Below are 15,113 nucleotides of genomic sequence, written 5' to 3'. Positions count from 1 at the left end.
TTAAAAATTTTTCGTAGATGAGAGGTCTCACTATGTTGCCCAGGATGGTCTCCAACAGCTGGCCTCGAGCCATCCTCCCACCCTGTCTTCTCAAGGTGTTGGGATTATAGGTATGAGCCATTGCACCCAGCCTTGAATTCTTTTGGCCTGTTATTATTCAGGAATTCACACAGAAGCCTAGGCTGGGCACCTTAAAAATTTCTGAAACAAACAATCTTTGTTTTTTCTTTCTTAACAAAGTAATCACTGAAATGTTAAGAACTCTTTCAGGTAATGTTTATGTTTATTGATCAATGTTTTCCCTTGGCAGAAGATTGTTATGCCTGCTCTTAAGCACCAACTACTTGAGGCCAGAGAGCCTAATGTTTACCCAGCTCCTGGGCAGGCTGAGTCTCAACTGTCATTGAACATGTGGCTTCATTAAACCATGTCTAACATTTCCCTCTCCTACCTCTTTTCTCAGAAGACAGTCTAGTGGCCCAGTGTGTGGCCAAATTGAATTGCAAGCAATAGGGAGAAAAAGCCAAATTTCTTTTCACTTCCCTTTACTTGAGCTTTAGATTTCTTATTTTGTACTTATACCCTAACAATAATAATTTTATTAACATTATTAACAGACATTTATCTAAAGTGTATTATATGCCAGGTACCATGCTGTTATTTCATTATTTATTCATCAAATAATGATTACCAGCTGGGTACAGTTGCTCACACCTGTAATCCCAGTGGGTTGAGAGTCCAAGGTGGGAGGATCATTTGAAACCAGGAGTTTGAGACCAGCCTGGGCTACATAGGGAGACCCTGTCTGTACAAAAAAATTAAAATTAAAAAAAATACTGCTGAAGTATTAGAGTTATCCTTATTTTATAGACAAGTAAACTGAGCTAAAGGAAGTTAAGTAACTTGCCTGATGTCATCCGAGTTAAGTAAGAAGCAGAGTTAAATTTTGAACACAAACTTTTTCTGACTCCTCTTGAACGCCAGTCCTTAATTGCTACATTACATAATATAACATAATATATACAAAATTTCTTTTAAATTGTGTGTTAGTGGCCAGTAGTTTTCAAATAACTATTTTTGTTATTTTCTTTCTTTCTTTCAAGAGATATGGTCTCATTCTGTCCCCCAGGCTGGAGTGCAGTGGCACAATAATAGCTCACTGCAGTCTTGAACTCCTGGGTACAAGCAATCTTTCTGCCTTAGTATCCTGAGTAGTTGGGACTACAGGCATGGACCACCAACCCCAGCTAATTAAAAACAATTTTTTTTTTGTAGAGATGGGGTCTTACCTTGTTGCCCAGGATGGTCTCCAACTCCTGGCCTCTAGTGATCCTTCTGCCTCAGCCTCCCAAAGTGCTGGGATTACAGACGTAAGCCACTGTGTCCAACCTATTATTTTCAATAAGAGCAGTGTATGAACTAAATATTTCTCACTTTCTCCTTAAATTAATACTTCTGTGTATATATATATATATATATATATATATTTTTTTTTTTTTTTTTTTTTGAAAAGTCAGACCTGGCTGGGTATGGTAGCTCGCACCTGTAATCCCAGCATTTGGGAGGCCAAGGTGGGTGGATCGCTTGAGGTCAGGAGTAAGAGACCAGCCTGGCCAACATGGTGAAACCCTGTCTCTACTAAAATTACAAAAAATTAGCCGGGTGTGGTGGCGCACACCTGTAATCCCAGCTTCTCAGGAGGCTGAGACAGGAGACTCGCTTGAACCCAGGAGGCAGAGGTTGCAGTGAGCCGAGATGGTGCCACTGCACTCCAGCCTGGGCAACAAGAGCAAAACTCCATTTCAAAAAAAAAAAAAAAAAAGTCAGACCTAAAGTAAGTGTTATACCAAAATATACAAAAATTATCCCATTTAATTCTTATAACAATTTTAAAAGGCTCAATGCAGTTATATAACTTGCCAAAATGCTCAAATTGATTCTAAGCAGCTGAGATGAATTTGAACCCAAGCTATGTGAGCCCATAGCTTGGGTTGGTAACTGCCAAATTATGCCACAGAAACTCACCTATGTGACAAAATCATAACCAGGTCAGGCATTCAGCTCAGTGGCAAGTGGTGGCCCCTCATTAGCTATAATATTCCCATTTGGTTTTTCAGCTTTTCAAAGTCCAGATCTTTATATTCAGCTGGTGCTCAAGTGTGAAAACTTGCCTGATAAACTCAGTCACCAGAGACCTGAAGATTTTAAGTTCTTTAAATCTACTTTTCTAAATTGGATGGCTGCATGGCTACAATTCCTAAAACCCGATGTAAGACTTCAGTCTAATATAACTTTGTAGATTAATGAAGTCTACTAGGATCTTCATCTTTGCTTTTGAGAAATCATGAATTGAGAATCTGTACTGAATTTTATAGTTGAAGATAACGATTAGGATAATTTAGTTGCAAATAAAGCTTATTGGCTGGGCACAGTGGCTTACCTGTAATCCTAGCACTTTGAGAGGCCAAGGCAGGTGGATTACCTGAGGTCAGGAGTTCAAGATCAGCCTGGCCAACGTGGTGAAACCCCTTCTCTACTAAAAATACAAAAATTAGCTGGGCATGGTGGCGGGTACCTGTAGTCCCAGCTACTCGGGAGGCTGAGGCAGGAGAATCACTTGAACCCGGGAGGCGGAGGTTGCAGTGAGCCAAGATCAGGCCACTGTACTCCAGCCTGGGCAACAGAGCGAAACTCTGTTTCAAAAAAAAAAAAGAAAAGAAAAAAAGAAAAAGAAGCTTATTTTCTGTTCTGCAATGAAGTGGTTATGGTCCTGCCTGCGTATCTCATCTTAATCACTTAATACCTGTATAGATTTAGGCAAGTTGATTAAACTCTCTGAGCTTCAGTTTTCTTTTCTTTTATTATTATTTTTTCCCCGTTGGATAATAATGCCTGTCTGCCTATATTATAGGCTTTGGGAAGAATTAATGAGCATACATAAAATGAATGATTGATATGATTGACGATATGCTTATTGTGGGGTCTTGAACAGAGTAAGTGTTCAAGTAATGCCAACTCTTATTATTTTACCTAAATTGTCAAGATATTCACTTTGACTCTTCCCCTGTCTATAGTTTGTATGCTGTTAAAGCAAGCTTTGAACATGAGCTAGAGTTCAACAAACAGTCAAATCTGAAAGAATAAGGATAGATTTTAAAATTTAATGTTTATGTCCGGGCATGGTGACTCAGGCCTGTAATCCCAGAACTTTGGGAGGCCAAGTCAGGCGGATCACCTGAGGTCAGGAGTTCGAGTCCAGCCTGACCAACATGGAGAAACCCTGTCTCTACTAAAGATACAAAATTAGCTGGGCATGATGGTGCATGCCTGTAATCCCAGCTACTCGGGAGGCTGAGGCAGGAAAATCGCTTGAAACCAGGAGGCGGAGATTGCAGTGAGCCAAGATCGTGCCATTGCACTCCAGCCTGGGCAACAAGAGCGAAACTCCATCTCAAAAAATAAAAAATAAAAAAATAAAATTTAATGTTTATTTATTAGATTTACTGTTTATAATTCTTCTTTATAGTTTGTCCCTTTTTATTTCACCTAAAATTTGATTTGGCATTAACAACATAGTGTAGTTTGGAACAAACCTTGCTAGATACTTAGGTATACAAAATGAGAAAATAATCTGGCTTTAATCCTTGCAAATAAAAAGCAAGCAAAGGTAAATATTCTCAACCTCCTCGGAGTAACTTAGGCTTATGAATCATCAAGTGTAGATAATGAGAGTTTCTGTTTGAAATAAAACAGTATCGTTAATTACATCTCTTCTATCAGTTTTTTAACTTCCCAAAAGTATCTGATCTATTCATTTATTTTTCCTGATTATAGCATATGCTTTATTTTTTGCCGATTTAAATACAGTAATTTATACTGCATGCAGAAATGTTTTTAGATTGTTTAATATACTGCAACTTCATGAGCCCCATGGGCTAGAGTGAAGCTATATGAAAAACAGTAAAATCCCAGTGTTCTGTATTTGCAAAAGAGAGATGTAGGTGGTTGCGTGTTCCCTGATTGATTTAGCATATGTCTGACCGCTTAAAGCACTTTTCAAATTATTGTTGCTCCAAATTCATATCCAGATGCTTTTATAAATTGTGTGGGTTACAATCCATCTAGTTCAAAGCCTCTGGAATGGATAATCCAATCCATTTTCTGAGAGAATTAGAAAGAAAGTGTAGTGAAAAATGTATATTTTTAGCAAAATATTCTAAACAAAGTAAGTTTTTATTAACATTTCCCATAAAATCTATTAAATTTGCAGGAAACAGTAACAACAACCTTGTAACCCCGTATTCACTGCATTCTATGCATTTACCTCCAGCCAGCCATCTCACAAAGGTAATCTAATCCACTGACCATAAAGAGAACTAAGTAAGAGACTGGAGATAGAATCAGTGAAAAATATTTATTGAGCAGCTTTTACTAAATGAGGATCTGGAAATGAATAAGATCCAATATCTCCCTCAAAAGCTTACTTACAGTCAACACAAATCCATCCAACCACTTGAGAAAAATTCTTCTTTATTATGAATAAGTCAGTATATCTTTAAGTAATCAAATGGATGCTACTAGATGGGTGTACATTAAAGATATTTTTACTCTGCTTGCACTCTCTCTTTAAAGATCTTTATCAAACATATTTAGAAAATAAAACAATATAGAAAATTATAAAGTATAAAATCATAGCTTCCAAAGACACTGTGTATCACAATCAAAAATGAAAATCATGATGTTTGTCTTCTTAAACTCATGTCATTTATCTGTTTTTTGTGTGTTTTCAATGTTTAAACATTTTAAATTCCTCCCTTCTAGAGATCTATTTTTTAACAGGTCGTCTCCTTGTGCTTTAATCATTATATGCCTTGAGCTAATTAAGGTCCAAAGGTTAATGTTATCCAAAGTTATTGTTGATTCTCTGAAATAATTTACTTAAAATATTTCTGAAGACGAACATTCCACAAGACATATGCATTGCATTAATAGGCATTGTTTCACAGAACAAAGTCTAACCAGTTACCATTTCTTATTTTAGAATCCTGATGGAACCTAGCGACTTATATAAAGTTGTCTGCTCAGCCTCAGCTGTGGGCTGCAACATAACTAACTAATGCTATGTGCCAAATACTGTCTTACTTGTTTAATGACCATATTTCATCTTTTAAATGACCATTCGATAGCAAAGAACATTAAGTCATACGAAAAAGCCTTTTACACTGGGTAGAGGTTTCTAAGCCTTCTAAAAATAAAGACTAGTCTAGGGTAGCGTCATATTTTTAATGACCTGAGTTTGTTTTATTACACAGCTCAGCTGTTAATACTGCCAATGAGTCTCTGTTTCAAAACTGTGTCAATCTTTCAGCACCAAAATGAGGGCATATGTCCTTCACAATGTAGCTGTTTTATGAAAGGGTGGGGGGAGAAATTCTTTCTGATTTAGCTGTACCAGCAAATTTTGTTTCTAGTTGTTATAGCTGCATCATGCATATAAACTTTTTGATGCTTTGGAGTTTTCTGTTTGGCTGAGAGTGTATTGGGAGGCAATAGAAATGTGTGTAGCTTAATTTATTGGACAGGAAATTCTGATGCATTACAAAATACTCAGAGTTGTTTGTTTTGCAGATAGCGAACATAATTTAACTGAAAAACTTTGGTAATCTTTTTGTCAAATTAAACCATGGTTGTTTTGGTTTTGTTTTACAATTCTTTGTCTTTAGCCGTATTGTAATATGAGAGGCCTTACAAGTGATAGCTTTCCAGGAAGCATCTTTCTTACCCAAATTTCTGCTCCTCGGGACTCAGTTCAGAGGGTGTCTGAAATCCTATAGTTCCCTTGTCAGTTTCATGCATTCTTTTGTCTCTATTAAGATATTAATAACTCGAGGCTGATTGACATATTAAGTCTTATCAGGCAGCTGGTACACTCTGGAGTCCTACTGTGAGTCTGGATACCTAAATTCATGGATAAAATCTTTTGCTTTCTTCTAACGAGAAAAATAATAGACCAAGAATGAGCCTACTCATAAAGTATAGTGGGAGATGCAACTGTAGGGAAATTAAAACACTTTTGCTTGGAACTGACCCTATGTTTTGTTTAAAATGCTTGTTTCATTGAAAATGCACTTACTTATTTAGCATTTAGAAAATACATATGGCCACATTATAAACACAGTATTTTTAAATTCTCTGTTTTAGAGCAATTTTGCAGAATATAACTGTTAACCAGCCTCAAAGATGGCCCCCAACAATCCCTATCTCCTAGAATTGACATCATTTCATAGTCTTCTCCTGCCCTGTACCAGGGCTAATTTACTGTGTGAGTAATAGAAGTGATGATATGCCATTTCTGAGATTAAGTTATGAAAGTCTTTGTGTCTTCTGTCTTGCTTGTTCTTTTGGATCATTTGCAATGGGGAAGCTAACGTTACGTTTTAAGCACCACCTTGGAGAAGTCCATGCAATAAGGAACTGAGGCCTCCAGCCAACAGCCACATGAGTGATCTGGGAAACAGTTCCTCTACCTCAGTCAAGCCTTCAGATGACTGCAGTCCCGATAGCATTTTTACTGCAACTTCATGACCCTGAGCTGCAGATTAGCCACTCCCAGATCTCTGATCCTCAGGACTCTGTGAGATAATAAACTCTTGTTGTTTTAAAACACTAAGTTGTGGAACAATTTGTTATGTGCTATAGATAACTCACACAATTACCTACACATCATTTACTGTGAAAAATCCATAGACTAAAATACCCATGAAACATTATAACGTAGCATAAAATTCCTGCCAAATAAAGAAGTATAAACTAGGTGTGGTAAAACTCAAATGGTTACAAAGGCCAGGCAAGTGGGGACCATGGGGAACTGAGGACCATTTTCTAGGTCTCTGTAAGGATAGAAACAGCTCCAGACATTTGTTGCCATGTGAGAATTTGGATTGCAGTGTTGCCAGATCTTTTGATTTTTCAAGGTAGTACACACAGGTTGGATTAATCTCTTCCCAAGCATCCATTGTACCCCAGATAATTAGTCCAAGCTGATCCTAGGATGTTTATCCTCCCTGCCAGAGAATGTTTATTGAACAAGTATGTGACCCAATTCTGGTCAACAGCATTAGAGGAAAAATCTCCAAGGAGGCTTCTGGGAAAGATTTCTTTGCTCCTAAAAAGGAGGTACAGAAATAACAAGTCTCTCTTCTTCCTCTAAACACAGGCTGTATCTGAATATGATGTCTTGCCATCTGCTGGCAGTATGAAGGTGAAGCTAACAGTAAGATGGGCAGGCAGAAAAAGACAAGGAGCCTGGGACCTCAAGAGCATAGTTAGTTAGACATTGAAGGAATTAACCCTGGGGAATTTGATGCTTCCTATTTTATGAGACCTATATGGTCCTTAAAAAACCTTATTGTAAGGCAGCTTGAGGTTTATTTTACTTGCAGCCAAAAGTATTCTAACAGTTACATAAGAGAAGCTAGAAATCAATAATTTTATGTGTGAGCTACTCATCTTAAAATCATGAATGAAATTTAATTTTTAAAATGAGTTGGAGCTGGGCACTGTGGCTTATGCCTGTAATCTTAGCACTTTGGGAGGTCGAGGCAAATGGATCACCTGAGGTTAGGAGCTCAAGAAAAGCCTGGCCAACATGGTGAAACCCATCTCTACTAAAAATACAAAATTAGCCAGGCGTGGTGGCTGGCACCTATAATCCCAGCTGCTTGGGAGGCTGAGGCAGGAGAATCACTTGAAGCCAGGAGGTGAAAGTTACAGTGAGCCGAGATCATGCCATTGTACTTGCGCCTGGACAAGAAGAGTGAAACTTGGTCTCAAAAAAATAAAAATAAAAAAAATAAAATGAGTTGGTAGCACATAAAACATATCTGGATGGCATATGCATTTTGCTGGCTTCTGGTTTGTGATGTCTTTTGTAGACACTACACTACCATATTATAAAAAAAAAAAAAAGGAAAAGACTCATTTGCACTTTACTTAAAAACCTCATTTGTTCAATGACTGTTCATTGGCTGCCAGTTAAGGACCAATCACTGTGGAGTGCATAATTCTTTCCATTAAAGAGCTTATAATGAAGACAGCTCTGGATTAATGTGATTATGATTGTGAAATTCTGTGTGTATAGCGTGCCAGGTTAACACATATTTTGAGAGCAGAATTTGGTTAGGGAAGATTTCACAGTTTGAACAGGGCTGTTGACAATTTTCAGGCTGACAAGAATTTAAGTCACGTTGTGCTTATTGTATAAGAACCAAATGTTATGTGGCTGTAAACAAGTTAATATAATCATAGTATGATATTTGAAACAAGAGGAACATTTTTATTCCCTTGAAATCTGCTGTGGTCAAATAATATCTAAAGTATTGTTTTTTCATTCTATGAGCTACAGTTTAATGAGGATATTGCTGCACTTGGACTTAACCAGAGAAGGGGTTCCAGCACAAGGCATCAAAATAAGAAGTGGTGGAAGGAAAAATAGTACATCTAGTCTAGAAAAAGCAGAAAAGCCCTGATAATTGTTTTCACATACTTAAATGATAGTCATTTGCTTAGTGTCCAACATAATATTTTTAATCTTGTAGAGTAGAATTGTTACCTCCATATTATGGACGGCAAACTATATGTTGAGAGGTTATCAGTAACTGATGGATTACTGGGAAGCTAGGATCCTGAAATCATGTTGTCACAGGGTGAACCCCAAAACTGGGAGGCCATGTGAGTTCTTGGCTTCATGTAGGAAGGAATTCAAGAGTGAGCCAACAGAGTAAAGTGAAAGCAAGTTTATTAAGAAAAGTAAAGGAATAACAGGGTGGCTATTGCACAGGTAGAGCAGCAGCATGGGCTGCTTAAGTATACTTATGGGTATTCCTGGATTATTCGCTAAACAAAGGGTGGGTTATTCCTGTGTTTTCTGGGAAATGGGTTGGGAGTGCCTGAAACTGAGGGTTTCTCCCCTTTTTAGACTACACAGGGTAACTTTTGGACATTGCAAACTATCATGGCACTGGTGGGAGTGTCTTTTAGCACGCTAATGCATTATAATTGGCGTATAATGAGCAGCCAGGATGACCAGAGGTTGCTTTCATCGCCATCTTGCTTTTGGTGGATTTTCACTGGCTTCTTTACCACATCTCATTTTATCAGCTGGGTCTTTGTGACCTGCATCTTATGGAGCCAGTCCTGCTGACCTCCCGTCTCATCCTGTAACTAAGAATGCCTAACCTCTAGGGAATGCAGGTCTCGTCCTCCAAGAAACCAGCCCCTATTCAAGATGGAGTTGCTCTGGTTTAAACACTTCTGACACGATCTTCATGCCTCTCCACTCCCAGTGAATTCCCCGGGAGACATCTATATGTAGAGGACAAGCTTAGCCAAATGCAAGCTTTTAAAATTAACTGGAATTTTGCCCCCAAACCCCAAAGCAGTTACTAGTATCTAGGCCAAATAGCTAAACAGCACCTTTTCCTACCTTTTACTACAACTGTTACCCAAACCTCAGCTTTATGGTTCTTATGATTCCAATGATAAAGTACAGAAAAACACAATAAGCAAAAGGAGAGAAAATAGGAAATTGATTACTTATGCTTATGCAGATTTATTTATTTTTATTTTTTATAGAGACAGGGTCTTGCTATGTTGCCTGGGCTGGTCTTGAATTCCTGGACACAAATGATCCTCCTACCTTGGCCTCCCAAAATGCTGGAATTACAGGCATGAGCCACTGCTCCCAGCCATATACAGACTTATTTATACCTCACATGATAATACTACTAATGGACCCTAGTAATGTGGACTAATTACTGCTCTTGGATCTGCCCACCCCCAAGTCAACACATCTCCTCTTTCTTGAGGATAGAGAGAAATGGGGAAGAAAAGAGTCTTTGGCATCCTCTGGAGGCCAAGAAGTTAATGCTTAATTTAACAGGGATTTGAACCCAGGTGGGGTGGATTCCACAACTGTTACTGCGCACTCAAATAACCTCTATTCCCCCAAATCAGTAGGAGGATAGAAACAGAATTACAGCTAGATAAAGTAGGTTTCTACCTGTAGGGAACTTCTGGCTTTGTGGAAGGGAAGATTTTCTGAACAATTTGGATTTTCTAGAGATAAGAGTATGCAGGCTCCCAAGTAGGAATTTCTCCCATGATTAGTTTCAAAGAAATAGATGGGGCCGGGCATGGTGGCTTACGGCTGTAATCCTAGCACTTTGGGAGGCCAAGACAGGCGAATTAGTTGAGGTCAGGAGTTCGAGATCAGTCAGCCAACATGGTGAAACCCGGCCTCTACTAAAAATACAAAAAATTAGCCAGGCGTGGTGGTGCATGCCTGTAATCGCAGCTACTCAGGGGCTGAGGCAGGAGAATCACTTGCACCTGGGAGGCAGAGGTTGCAGTAAGCCAAGATCATGCCACTGCACTCTAGCCTGGGTGACAGAATAAGACTCCATTTCAAAAAGAAAGAAAAAAAAAAAAAAGAAAGAAAAAAGAAAGAAAGAAATAGATGGATGTCCATTTGTCAGAAAGTTCTGGAAGGATTCCTGCATTTGACAGAAAGTTGGAGCTTTAAGCCCTTTTCTACACTAAGATTCTGTGATTCTCAGATCATTGGCAAGCAGTTCTGGTGCTGTGTTTCTTTCAATCTGTTTACTCTTTTCCTCTGTGATCACAGCCCACTTGCAACTAGAAGGCTGAAGGATATGAAAGCCACTCATTATACTTAGGCAAACTCCTCTGGAAAAGTGTTTTAACTTGAGATACTTAGTATTTCATTGGCTTTCAGGGACAAAACTTGTGGAGAGGAAGAGAGAGAACATACAAAGAGAACAAGCGCTCAAGTGAGCAGAGCTACAGCAGCCTCATGACTGCCATCAATCTTAAAGGGGAAATTGCTGAGGTGTAGTACGAGGCAGAGCATGATGGGGAGGGAAAATCTAGACAAATTTCCTGCATCACTGATGTAGATTTTCACTGGGTGACTTAGTTTGAGGGGTTAAGAATTCAATGGCAGTTACTGATGCTATTCCACCGTACAATATGGAGTACGCTGTTCAACAGTTTACATGCATTATCTCAATTACCCCTCACAGAGATCTAGCATGCAAGTACCGTCACTCTCCCCTTTTCACAGATGAGGAGCCTTGGGCTTAGGAGGTAAGGAAACTCGTCTGAATTTCCGTACTGATTAGTGTGCAGATCAAGCACAGGTTCGATGCCAAGGCCAAAGTAACCAAGTTTAGGAACTATATATATAGTGCGAGGCACACACACACACACACTCCTTACCTATTAGTATATATAATTTGGGTAACCCTGAAAATGAGTCTGTAGAACTAATTTCTGCATAGGAATTATATCAAGTTTACGTGAATTTTAAACATCAATCTAAACTTAAAAATCATTTTGTTCTGTTTATGAAATTCAACCTTAAACCATGAGAAAAATCAAGATCAAATGACTCCTATGGTACCACTGTTGCAATCATTGGCCCTCAGATGTCTTCATGGTTTGGGGCGGGCAGAGAAGAGTGTGACTAATACAAGGCATAGGTAGAGACTTTCCCTGTATTGCCAGAGACTGCCTACTAACAGGGACTTCTGACCCCAAAGCCTTGTGCCATTCATTTGGCAATTCATCATTTATTTTCTGGATGTTTCTCTTATTTTTTTTGAATTTTCCATAAACTATTATATTGTCATCTAATTTTCTTCTCACCTCTCTATAGGCTGGACAATATTCTATAATTGTGAGTCCCCTACAGTCCCTAGACAGTCCCTCATATTATTTGACTTTTTTTTCCTTTGATGTGAAACAGCAATGCTCAGTGTTCTTTTGACAATTTTTTTTGCCATTGGAATTGTCAAAGTAAATACTGTTCTTAGCCATCTGTTTAAAAGTTCTTAGCTTTTCTAAATACAGGCATTATCTAAATTGTAAATGGGCCTTTTCCAAAAGTTATTTTGTATATTGGTTTTTGGAACTCTCTAAAAATAATATACATATCGGCTGTGTTTCCAAATCAAACTACACAAGAACTATTCAGCCCATCACTTATGTGAAGTAAGATGATCCCCTAAACTACCACAAAACCAAATGTTCATGTATAACATAGTTGCCGTGGGAAAGTACAGATATGCAGATGTATGTGTACCGCACCCTCACCCTCAAGACTGCCCAGCCTCCCTGCTGTTGTGTGTGCAGGGAAACTCTTCCCTTCACTTCCCTAGGTTTCCAGTTATTGTTCTGGATCTAGGCCTTACCAGAATAGGCTGTGTGGCAAAGGAGAGTTGAATTCTTGGGTCCCAAATCAATGACAGAGGATTGATGAAATCAGAGGTGATGGAGGTGACAGAGTCCCATTATGGGGGCCTCCCTGGGACTTCCAAGTCTTGAGATGAGGAGTGCCTGCAAGATGTCATTTGTTTCTTTTTGTCCCTTTCCTTGCTCCTTTGTTGCTGCTGAAAGGAAGGGAAAGCAGAGGATCAGCTGGGGGATTTTTTTTTTTTTTTGGGAGGGTCTCAGTCTGCTATCCAAGCTGGAGTGCAGTGGCGTGATCACATCTCCCTGCAACCTTAATCTCCTGAGCTCAAGCAATTCTCCTGCCTCAGCCTCCTTGTAGTTAAAAAATGTTTTTTAGAGAGATGGAGTCCCACTATGTTTCCCAGGCTGGTATTGAACTCCTGAGCTCAAGCAATCCTCCCACCTCGGCCTCCCAAGCTGCTGGGATTATAGGCTTAAGCCACTGCACATGACGAGGATTCTTACAGTTGTAACAAGATGGAATTGCCTCCCCTCTCCTTTGGCATTGTTATCTATAATAGAGGGTGATGAAAATCCTGGGAGGGAGCTTTGACTAAGTAGTGCCTTAATACAGGTAGAAGGAAAAGATTTCTTCCTGCAAACCCCTGTACTCTTAACTCCCCCCAACTCCACACACGCTGTGATGTGACAGGTAGAAGAGAGAGAAATGCATTTCAGGGACTGAACTGGGAACTGGAAATTCTAAACATCTGTATGTTGGTAGCAGCAAGGAGAAATGAAAGAGGAGAGGAAGAGAAAATATTAGCAGAGGAGGGGACTAACATGTCAAGAAGAGAGCTACTTAAGACACACTTCTCTTGTCAAATAGAAGGCAAAACCCACGATGAGGCCCTCAGATCATAATTACATAAATGCCCTTATATTTTCTAAGAAAAGTATGTTTTAAAACTTGAACGATGAAATCCGGATGTGGAATTTTCTGTGGGTAACTCCACTTTGTGTATGTCAATTTTATAGTCTGTTAAATGTTAAGTGGCCTCAGAGTACAGGGAAGTGGAGGAGAGGCCAGACTGCCTGAGGCTATGCTCCTCTCTGGAGCTCAGATCTAACAGTCTTCTGTTTTATTCACTTCTCTCTCATTATTTTCCTGTCTGGAAGGTATGTAGATGCATGGAAATTGGGTCTGCTTCTGGACCCCTAGGAAGCATGGAAGCAATGATTGTAGGGGTCAATGTGGGAAGGGACGGGAGCAGGGTCCAAACAGCCTCCCCACAGTCCTAAAATGAGCCTTCCCTGGGCCATCAGGTGTGTAACCTGAGGTGGAAGAGACAGTCAGAAAGAAAAAGGGCTGACCCCTGATAGAACTGTCACCTATTATTTCAAAAATCTGTGATTGGTGAACTCTGCCAACCCTCACTAAAATGAACAAACAGATTACTCCAGATACATATTTTATCTTTCATTGTCTTCCACAAGTATAGATTTAACTATGCTTTTGGAGCCAGAAAAGTATTAGTAAAAAAAAAAATGGGTAAAAACAATTGGAATAAAAACATCTTGAATAAAGATTTGACAAATACACCCCTGGACTCTTAATATCATTTCTTTCACCCAATTCTCTCTGAAGTAAAATCAAATATTTCATTAATAAGAGTGAAACAAAAAACAATAAAACGACCCACAAAAATTAAAGATGGATTTTTTTTTTTTTCTTGAGACAACGTCTCCCTCTGTCGCCCAGGCTGGAGTGCAGTGGCACGATCTCGGCTCACTGCAACCTCTGCTCCCAGGTTCAAGCGATTCTCTTGGCTCAGCCTCCCAAGTAGCTGGAATTACAGGCGCGCTTCAACACTCCCCCGGCTTTTTGTATTTTTAGTAAAGGCGGGTTTCACCATGTTGGCGACGCCGTTCTTGAACTCCTGGCCTCATGTGATCCGCCTGTCTAGGCCTCCCAAACTGCTGGGATTACAGGTGTGAGCCACCTCGCCTGGCTAAAGATGGCTTATTTAAAGCTAGCAGTGAATTAATTCAGTTCCTAATTGAACCCTAGGTTTTAACAATAAACATTTGAATTTTGTTCAAGTTTTCTTCAGGGTACATTATATATGAGACAGCATTGCTTTTTCACAATGAAACATGATCATGCCAGAAAATAAAATGTTGCCTTCTTTACGGGCTTCCTTTTCCTTGACGAACTTTGGTAGCATAGTCAGAAACAACTGAAAGGCAAAATACTAAAACATCCAGCTCCAGTGACTTTTTTTTTTTTTTTTTTTTTTTTTAAATTCTAAGCCAACAGTTTTTTGGAGCCCGCGGGAGCGGGGCGAGGAGTGTTGAAAGGGCCTTACTAAGCTGAGGTCGAGCCAACAGTGAAGCTTCAAAATTGTCAGCAGGCAGAGTCTACTCTGGAGAGGCAAATGAATAGGCTTAACTGAAGTCCTTTGCCCTGCAAAAATCGAGGCAGGTGCTAGGGGGATGGACTTTTTGGATAGGATGGAAACCGGGACGGATGAAGTCTTCTCTGGTTAGAGAGGAAATTTGGTATTAAGAGAGCCTCACTGAATCCCAATAATAACCAAACAACTGGTGTTGTCCAGGGCACCGGCTGGAAAGTGGGAGGCAGGAAGCAGAAAGGCTCAAGCTCCTTTCCCTGAGTCGGTTCAGGAATTTAATTTCAGCCAATGTTTATTGGGGCACAGTGTTAAGCACGGGGATATCAAGCTGAATAAAACGTGGTCTTGTCCTTAAAGAGTTTATAGTTCAGCGAAACGGCTTTAACATTCCTCGTGGGTTTTGATAACTTTTATCCTGGGAGTTGTCAGGGGAGAGCTGCATCTAAA

The 15,113-nt window shown here is 39.5% G+C and overlaps 1 long non-coding RNA gene across 2 annotated transcripts in view; it reads left to right on the top strand.

The window, feature by feature from the left end:
* The window catches only part of LOC116463333 (uncharacterized), an 84,189-nt gene extending 77,519 nt beyond the window's left edge, over positions 1-6,670 (top strand). Inside the window, exons 6-7 of one of the 2 annotated variants that reach the window (XR_009212887.1) lie at positions 4,271-4,347; positions 6,425-6,670. This is a non-coding gene — a long non-coding RNA (uncharacterized LOC116463333). The remainder of the gene's footprint in view (positions 1-4,270; positions 4,348-6,424) is intronic. The other variant, XR_009212886.1, reaches the window with a different exon arrangement.
* The last annotated feature ends 8,443 nt before the right edge of the window (positions 6,671-15,113 follow it).

Source organism: Hylobates moloch, unplaced genomic scaffold, assembly GCF_009828535.3.
Source record: "Hylobates moloch isolate HMO894 unplaced genomic scaffold, HMol_V3 SCAFFOLD_3, whole genome shotgun sequence".
NCBI classification, from domain to species: domain Eukaryota; kingdom Metazoa; phylum Chordata; class Mammalia; order Primates; family Hylobatidae; genus Hylobates; species Hylobates moloch.
Note: the sequence above shows the minus strand (reverse complement) of the source record. Positions and strands in the feature narration are given on the sequence as shown.